Source organism: Hemiscyllium ocellatum, chromosome 14, assembly GCF_020745735.1.
Source record: "Hemiscyllium ocellatum isolate sHemOce1 chromosome 14, sHemOce1.pat.X.cur, whole genome shotgun sequence".
Classification (NCBI taxonomy): Eukaryota; Metazoa; Chordata; class Chondrichthyes; order Orectolobiformes; family Hemiscylliidae; genus Hemiscyllium; species Hemiscyllium ocellatum.
Window position 1 is genome coordinate 34,297,488 of NC_083414.1, and position 9,880 is coordinate 34,307,367.

The following is a 9,880-nucleotide window of genomic DNA, read 5'->3' on the forward strand; positions in this document are numbered from 1 at the left end:
ACCGGAAGAAATATCAAAGCAGCGCTTCACACGAGGCTCCAACAGCACCGATGATGTTCCCTAGCCAGGGAATGAAACGTTTGCAGCAAAAACTTCCAGCTCGGCGAGCAGAACCACAACATCCCTCACTATTAATATCCTGAGGATTACCATTTACCAGAAACTCAACTGGACTCACTGCAAACACAATAACTACAAAAGCAGGTCAGAGGCTAGGAATCTTGCAGCAAGTAACTCACCTCCTGATTTCCTAAAGCCATCCAGGAAGCATAAGTCAGGAGAGTGATGGAATACACCCTAATTGCCTAGATAAATGCAGCTCTTCACAATAAGAAGCTTGATACCATTTAAGACGAAGGAAGCCTGCTTGATTGGCATCACATCCACAAGCATTCACTCTCTTCACCAGCAACACTCAGCAGCATAGAAATGTACAGCCATGGAAAAAGACTCTTTGGTCCAACCTGTCCATGCCGACGAGATATCCCAACCCAATCTAATCATACCTGCCAGCACCCGGCCCATATCCCTCCAAACCCTTCCTATTCATATACCCATCCAAATGCCTCTTAAATGTTGCAATTGTACCAACTTCCACCACATCCTCTGGCATCTCATTCCATTATGTACCAACCTCTGCGTGAAAAAGTTGCCCTTTTAGGTTTCTTTTATATCTTTCCCCTCTCACCCTAAACCTATGCCCTCTAGTTCTGAACTCCCCAACCCCAGGGAAAAGTTTGCCTATTCACCCTATCCATGTCCCTCAACTTTGTAAACCTCTATAAAGGTCACCCCTCAGCCTCGGATGCTCCAGGGAAAACAGCCCCAACCTGTTCAATGATGCGCTACAGAAATTCACCATGGCTCCTTAGACAGCACCTTCCAAATCCATAGCGATTTCCATTTAGAAGGTCAAGGGCAGCAGATCCATGGGAATACTTGCAAGTTTCTCTCCTGCTATTCTAACTTGGAAATATATAACCATTCCTGCAGTGTTAAACTCTTTCCCTGACAGGATTATGGATCTGCTAACAGCACATGGACTGCAGTGGTGGTAAAGTGCATTCTTGAACCATCTTCTCAATGGCAACTGAAGATGTTAGCCACACACACACACACACACACACACACACACACACACACTCCATAAATTGACTGGATGAAGCTAAGAAACATCAAACAATAGCAATTGTTACGAGTGATTTTTATACATCTAAACAACTGTAATATTGTGGAACAGAGTTTAAAATACAGAAGCTGAAAGTGCATATTACAAGGGGAATAAATAACCTGGATGACTACGATCCACATCTTGGCTGGGTAAATTAATAAATACCAATTCTTAAAATGTGCTGGAGATTGTTGGTTCCTCCACAGACTGCTCAAGAAAACTAAAGACACAGGATATTTTAGATCTGATATTATGCAATGAGAAAGGGCTAATTAATAACATTTTGCACAAGAACCTTGAGGGAATAGCTGGCATAGTATGGTAGAATTTTCCATGCATTTTGAAAAAGAGGTCATTTAATCCAGAACTAAGGTCTTAAATGTAAACAAGGGTGATTGTGAAGCTGAGGAGGAAGCTGGCTGTGATAGATCAGGTTTAAAAAAACAATTCTTTCAAGGCAAAAATACCTTGTAAGTCATGATGAACTTTGGATAAATTAAAGATAGCACTAGATAAAAAAGAAGTTTTATAACATTTTTTTTAAAAAGTTGCAAATCTGAAGAGAATTTTAGATTTCAGAAAAGTAAGACCAAGACATTAACAAAGAAAAAGAATACAGTATCAATGTATATAGGTATGCAAAAAGGAAAATATTAGCAAAACATAAATCTGGGTCCACTGCAGGCCCAGACAGGAGAATTTATAATAGGAAAGAGAAATGGCAGAAAAGCAAAACAATTACTGTGTGTCTACCTTCAGAGGAAAACAAAAAAAAACTGTCTAAAATACAAAAGATCAAAGAATCTGTTGACAGTGTGGATTTGAAAAACTCATTTTGAAAAAATTAACGAAGTTTACAAATCTCTGGGACCTGACAACCTTCACCCTGGAGTGTTGGAAGAGATAACTAGGGTTAGTGAATCCATTGGTATTCATCTTCAAAATTCTATTAATTCTACAACACAGTGTTTGCAGACTGAAAATTTTAAAAGGAGAAGGAAAGAAAAGAACTACGGACCTGTTAGCCTATGTCAGTAGTAGGGAAATGTTTGAATCAGTTGTACAACACAGGATTGCTGAATATTTACAAAATAATTGTCCCAGTGAACAGTCAACGTGGATTTTCGAAAGGGAAAATGATGTTTTAAAACCCTGATAGTTTTAAGGATGTTACTAGAAAAATTTATAAGGGGAAAACTAGTGGACATGATGTATTTGGATTTTCAGAAGGCTTTTAATAAAGTCCCACACAAGATACAAGTGAACAAAATTAAAGTGCATGAGATCTGGTAAAATAGCCTAGTGTGGATTAAGGATCAGTTAAACAGGTGTAAACAAAATGAATAGAGTAGTTCTTTTTCAGAGGGTTGGCAGGCAGTGACCATGGAGAACCATAAGGATCACAGTTTGAGTCCCAGCTGTTCATAACCTAGATCAATATTTGAATTGGAGGACAAACTATGATATTTACAAACTTGCAGATGACAAAACTCAGTGGGAATGCACATTGCGAAGGAAGCAAAGAGGTTTCACAGGGATTTAGACAGACTAAGTAAGCGAAAACATGGCAGATGGACTATGTGGATAAATGCATGGTTATCCACTTGGACAGGAGGAAGGAAGATACAGAATATATTTTTTTAAAATGGAGAGAGATTGAAAATGTTGATGTTCAAAAGGACCTCGGTATCCTTGTTAAAAAGTCATTGACAGCTAGTAAATATTGCAGGAAGCAGCAGATTAGTCTTTAGTTCAGGAGCAAATAAGTCTTGCTTCAGTTATACAGAACACCACAATATGGAGTACTGGGTGTGACGATACAATGCCTTTAAGAGGTGTATTTTTTCCTTTTTTTTGAAGGGAGGGTTTAAGGCAGAGGTGAAGAGCTGTCTATTAAAAACTCAAAATAAACAGCTTGAGGCCTTGTGTGTTTTGTTTGAAATGTTGGAACAGTAGAAACAGCCAGCATGGGTGTGGTCAAGCTCCCGCAGAACCAGGAGTTTTAGCTTCAGCTTTCAGCAGTTGGTGCTGAAGTCTAAGCAGGGTTTGGAAACTGCAGTACATTTGTCCCTGCTACATTGAGTTTTCTCTTGGTATTTTCCTGCTGCTAGAGTTGCATGTGAGACAATAGGTTTTCTGAATTTGCTTTTTGCCAAGGATGTGTTTACTATATTGGAGCAGTTAATTATTATTCTATTAAATTTTCTAATAGAGTTGTTATACCAATTTCTTCTTTATTTCATTGTATAATAACAATTGTGAATGAATAAAGTCTGTTTTGCTTTAAATTCAGTAGTCTTGCTTCCAGAACGAAACTTGTCTTTAAAACAAAAAGAGAGTTAGGGTCTAGGCTATCTTCATAATGTATTGTTGAGGGGGTCTAATCTGGTCCAGAACAGTACACAAAATTGCACACCTTGACTAAGGAAGAATATACTTGCCAGAGACTAAGTGCAGCAGAAGTTCACGGTACTGATTCTTGTGATGATGGGTTTTTGTCCTATAAGGAAACAAATTCAGGAGAGTGAGCCTCTGTTTTCTGAATTCAGAAGAACAAAAACAAAGGGCAATCTCATAAACTTACAAAATTCCTTCAGAAGGGACCAGCAGTAGATGCAGAAAGCATATTTCCACTAGCTGAGAGGTCTAGAACTAGGGGGGTTACAGTATCAGTATAATAAACAATCCATTTCAGACAGTGATTCATTCAGAGGCTGGTGAATGTTTGTAACTCCCTCGCCTAGAGGGCTGTGGAACCTCAGTCATTCACCATGTTCAAGACATTTTCTTATTCAAATGATATCAAGAGATATGGGATAGCGCCAGAATACAGCGTTGAGGTAGATGATTAGCCACCACAGTCAAAAAGTGTGGTGCTGGAAAAGCACAACTGATCAGGCAGCATCCAACGAGCAGGAGCTCTTCAGCAGGAATGAGGGGGTGGCCCAAAGGGGTGGGGGGGTGTGGTCACTGGGAATACGATAAGTAGATGAATGTGAGGGGTGTGATGGTGATAGATCGGACAGGAGGGTGGAAAGGATAGGTGGGAAGGATGATGGACAGGTAGAACAGTTTAAGAGGGTAATGCCGACTTGGAAGGTTGGATCTGAGATAAGGTGGGGGGGGGGGGAAAATGAGAAAAAACTGATTAAAAATCAACATTGTTCCATGTGGTTGGAGGGTCCCAAGGCAGAAGATGAGGCGTTCTTCCTCCAGGCATCGGGTGGCTAGAATTTGGCGGTGGAGAAGGCCCAGACCCAGAATGGGAGGGGGAGTTCAAGTGTTCAGCCACAGGTCAGTGGCGTTGTTTAGTATGTGTCCCAGAATTGTTCTCTGAAACAGTCTGCAAGTTGGCAACCTGTCTCTCAAATATAGAGGAGACCACATCAAGAGTAATGGACACAGTAGATGGTGTGTGTGGAAATATAGGCAAATCTCTGTCTGTGGAAGGAACACTTAGGGCCTTGGACAGAGGTGAGGGGAGTGCAATGGCAGGGGAAGGTGCCATGAATGGAGGGTGGGTTGGACCTAACAAGGAAGTTGCGGAGGGAATGGTCTCTGAAGAACACAGATACGGGTGGGGAGGGAAATATATCTCTGGTGGTGGGGTCTGTTGTAGGTGGTGGAAATGGCAGAGGATGATGCACTGTATCGGGAGGATCGTGGGGTAGAAGTTGAAGACCGGGGTGGGGGGGGCTGGGGTTCTTTCCATGTTACGATTGAAGGGGTGGGGTTCAAGGGAGGAGATGCAGGAAGCGGAGGCGATGCTCTGGAGGGCATCATCGACCATGTGGGAGGGGAAATTGTGGCCCTTGAAGGAGGCCATCTGGGATGATGTATGGTGACATTGGTCCTCCTGGAAGCAGAGAGGCAGAGGAATTGGCAGCAAGGGATAGCATTTCTACAGGAGGCAGGGTGGAGCTAATGTAGTCCAGGTAGCTGTGGGGGGTCAAGTGGGTTTGAAGTAGGATGTCCATGTTGAGTTGGTCGCCAGAAACAGAGATGGAGAGGTCCAGGAAGGGGAGGGAGGTGTCTGACATGGTCCAGGATGGGGAGGGAGGTGTCTGACATGGTCCAGGTGAACTTGAAGCTAATGTGGAAGGTGTTAGTGAAGTTAATGAACTGTTCCACTTCCTCATGGAAGCATGGGTGGCACCAATACGGTCATCAATGCAGCAGAGAGAAAAGGTGGGGAATGGGGCTGGTGTAGCTGCGGAAGATGGAGTCTACCACATACCTAACAAAGAGACAGGCATAGCTATGGCCCATGCAGCCCATGGCTACCCTTTTGGTCTGGAGGAAGTGGGAGGATTCGAAGGAGAAATTGTTGAGTGTAAGGACTAGTTCAGCCAATCAAATAAGTGTGTATATGGAAGGGTACTGGTTGGGTCAGCGAGAGAGGAAGAAAGAGAGAGCTTGGAGGACTTCGACATGGCAGATGGATGTGTACAGGGACTGGATTTCCATGGTCAAGGTGAGGCATTGGGGACTGGGCAAATGAAAATCATGGAGGAGGTGGAGGGCATGGAACAATCCACCTTCCACAGATGAACTGGCACCATTCTTTACCTTGATCTTCGTTACATCAATGATAGAATTGACATCACCTTGTGCTCCCACAAGGAGGTTGAACTGTTCATCAACTTCACTAACACCTTCCACCATGACCATCTCGGACACCTCCTTTCCGTTCCTGGACCTCTCCATCTCCATTTCCATTTCTAGCGACCGACTCAACACACACATTTCGTTCAAACCTACCAACTCCCACAGCTGCCTGGATTACACCTCTTCCCACACTGCCTCCTGTAAAAACACTATCCCTTGCTCCCAATTCCTCCACCTCTGCCTCATCTGCTCCCAGGAGGACCAATTCCACCATTGAACATCCCAGATGAGTCCTTGAAGAAGGAGGCGCAATTTCCCCTCCCAAGTAGTCGGAAATGTCCTCCAGTGCATCTCCTCCACGCTTGAACTCAACCTTCCAATCACAACAAGGACAGAACCCCTCTAGTCCTCACCTTCCACCCCAACAACCTCCGGATACATCACATCATCATCTGCCATTTCTACCACCTACAAACAGACTCCACCACTAGGGATATATTTCCTTCCTCACCCCTATTTGTGTTATGCAGAGACAATTCACTCCGCAACTCCCTTGTTAGGTCCACGTCCCCCACCAACCCACCTTCCATTCCCAGCATCTTCCCTACCACCCAAGTAGTGCAAAACCTGCGCTCATACCTCCCCTCTCATCTCCATCGAAGGCCCCAAGGGATCCTTCCACATCAAACAGACTTACCTTACTTCCACACACATCATCTACTGTGTCTATTGCACTCAGTGTGGTCTCCTCTACAATGGAGAGAAAGGACACCAACTTAGGGAATGTTTCTGAGAACAATCGGAGACACACACAAACAACCCCACCATCCTGTGGCTGAACACTTGAACACCCCCTCCCACTCTGCCAAGGACAAGTCAGTCCTGGGCCGCCTCCACCACCAAACTCTAGCCACCCAACATGTGGAGGAAGAATGCCTCATCTTTCAACTTGGGACCCTCCAACCACAAAGGATCAACGTCAATTTTACCAGTTTCCTCATTTCCCCTGCCCCTACCTTATCCCAGATCTAACCTTCCAACTCAGCACCACCCTCTTAAACTGACTTACCTATCCATCTTCTTTCCCACCTATCTGCTCCACCCTATCACCATCCACGCCCCCACCTTCATCTACCTATTGCATTCTGAGCTACCTTCCTTCCCAGCCTCACCCATCTCTCAGCCCCCTGAGGCCACCCCCTCATTACTGAAGAGCTCATGCTCAAAACATCGACTCTCCTGCTCCCTGGATGCTGTCTGAGCAGCCATGCGTTTCCAGTGCCACACTTTTCGACTCTGATCTCCAGCATCTGCAGTCCTCACTTTCTTCTACAATGGCACAGCACTCAACAGGCTGAATGGCCTGCTCCTGCTCCTATGTTCACATGTCATTAAGGAGAACCTGGGGAGATGAGAAATAGGAGGACAGAGGCACTGGTCAGGGAAGGAAAGATAAGCCATTGCAAGCAATATTCAGACTATGATCAGACAGACAGAGAGAGAGAGGAATGGAACCAGATGAACACACACCTACCCAGTGAGTGGAGGAAATGTTGAACAAGATGGCATGATCAACCATGTCAGAAGATGGCTGGCAGGCAAAGAAAACTTCAAGGAACGTTATTTCCCTTTGTCACAATCACAGAAAATGTCATTTGCGACTTTGATTTTGATATTGTACCAGGGTAGAAAGCTACAGCATGCCCATGGGTGTGCCTAATCCTGACCCTGTAAGGTAAAATTCCACCTATGTACTAATGGTATCAAAATCAAACAACACTGCCGTTTGGATTCTTCTTGCCATCATAAATGAGTAAGGCCAAATAAGTGTTATTAGTTAAAACATGCTCATCGATGGGGGAAAAAATCCAGGAGGAGGAAAAGATCTGGTGTAGTGATAGGAATTGCACTTTAATAAAAAAAATACATAGCAATATTTTTACCAGGTTCACAGTAACTTGAAATAACCAAATACTTCCAAAAGTGCTATACTCCACCTCAGGTCAGACTTGAAAGTACTGTTCACTGCCAGTTAGAATCTGCAGAGGTAGAAGAGCTGTAGGGAAAGAAACACATGTCAGCTTGATGTGCTCCTGGTAGGAAAACAGATAGTATAATTGATCTCATTTTTATAAAGAATGGCCATCATAGAACTGAATTTTCAGTGGTGACATTTTTCTAGAGCACTGTTCATTAATCATGTTCACCTATTTAGCCTTGCATAGTCCACAAGGGATTAATCACGGCAACAGTAAAAATGGAGTCCCAATCAATTCACAAGTCACGCCATCCTGTGTTATTCTCTCAAAATAAAAGAACATCCTTCTTCCTTCATCAATACCTCTGAGGGCAATTCACCTTTCAACTCCTCTCTCTTGATAGATGTCTAGCTTTTATTTGCTATTTTCCTCCCAACTATGAAGACAATGTATTATTTTGCTGAACAACTTACCAATAACCTACTTTTGCACTTTTAAAAATAGTAAATGGCATGCAAGTGAATCACGAACAGATTTATTAACACTCAAGTAGGTGTTGCGTTCTCCCATGGCGCAGCATTTTCTTGCAGTAGCAGTTGTCTAAGACATGTTATCAAACTGAGTTTATGAATATACTTACTTCCCAGAACATAAATCATTCCCTCCTTTGAACAATTTAACAGCTAAATAACTGAATTAAAATCTTTAATGACATACTGGATACATGGTCATTGCATTTTTTTTTGCAAAGACAAACTTTTGTGCATGCTATGGACAATGATAGCAACTGGAATATCCACGTTTTGCCCTCAAATTATTTAGCATTCCAGTTTATTCTTTCCAGTATGTAAACTAACTGCAAGAAGGAAGTCAATTACCAAGACAAACTTTAGATTAATCATTTGGTTTGACATTGCTTTTATGTCTGAGCATATTGAAAAAGTTTGTTATTGTGCATGAACTGATTACTACTTCAAAGTTATTGGCCAAATCAACATCCCGCAGACATTGTTACAGGAAGGAACAAGTCCAAAACGATTAGTCATTACTTCAGAATTTGCACCAATCAAAATACACACTTCTGGGCTTGTTATAATGTTAAAGCTGGGAATTCCCAACTAAAAAAAAAACTGGGAAGTAAAGTAATTCAACTACCTGTGTACAACAGGGAATTAGTTTACTTAGATATATGTTATAGAAACAGGAAGCACTTGGTCTGCAATTCATTTCATGGAATAACAAACCTGTAAGAGGATACAAAGATAATTTTCCTCTGTTACCGAGTGTCTTGTGACATTAATGGCACGATCTAAATGCAAACTGTTGCCATTAGATAATCCTACTTGGGCAATAAAATTACCATGACAAAGTTTATGCATAAAGAACAATTTGTAGCCACCAAGATTATTGTTTTGTCATTCCAACAGCCTGAAACATTCTTCTAAACCAGTTAAGCAGAGTCAAGAAATGATAGATAATTGTCCTCAAATGTTTCTTACAATTTCAACATTTAGGGGATACGTCAGTTCCCAGGGAGGACCATCTGTACAAAAGCAAAATATAGTAGATGCTGGAAAGAAAACAAAACATGCTGGAAATAGACAGCAGTTCAGATAGCATCTGTATAAAGAGAAAAACAATTCATACCAATGATTTTCCATCAAAACGGATTTAATAATTAGAAATGCAATGCATGTTAAAGGGGGGTGGGGAGGAATGATGAGAAAATAAAAGCAAGGTTGAAGTCAGGAGAGAATAAAATGGCAAAAGAATTGGTGGTACATGGCCGAAGGCTGCAGCAATGCAGAAAAGGGGGAAAAAAAATCTAAAAAACATGTAGACAAGACATGAATGGTCGAAAAAATGACCAGACGGTATTTAAAAGCAAAAAAGAGAAGGATAATAATAGACAGAGTAGACTCAACACCAGCCAAGAAACGGGGGCAGATATTCCACAAAAACTGCTGAAATCAGCACTGAGTTCAGAAAGCAGCAAAATGACAAATCAAACATTTGTGCAGTTACAATGGAACAGTACAGGAGAATAGAGATCCAGCTTGGGAGTAAGGTGGAGAATTCAAATGATAATGACCATTATCTCAGGATCATGCGAATGGACTGA

The 9,880-nt window shown here is 42.3% G+C and overlaps 1 protein-coding gene across 1 annotated transcript in view; it reads right to left on the reverse strand.

Moving 5' to 3' along the window:
- Positions 1–7,799, reverse strand: part of LOC132822339 (ERC protein 2) — an 820,981-nt gene extending 813,182 nt beyond the window's left edge. The window contains exons 1-2 of the mRNA XM_060835591.1: positions 7,777–7,799; positions 3,613–3,671 (exon numbers count right to left, since the gene is read on the reverse strand). The gene's annotated coding sequence lies outside the window, so the exon portion shown is untranslated. The remainder of the gene's footprint in view (positions 1–3,612; positions 3,672–7,776) is intronic.
- Between the last annotated feature and the right edge of the window lie 2,081 nt (positions 7,800–9,880).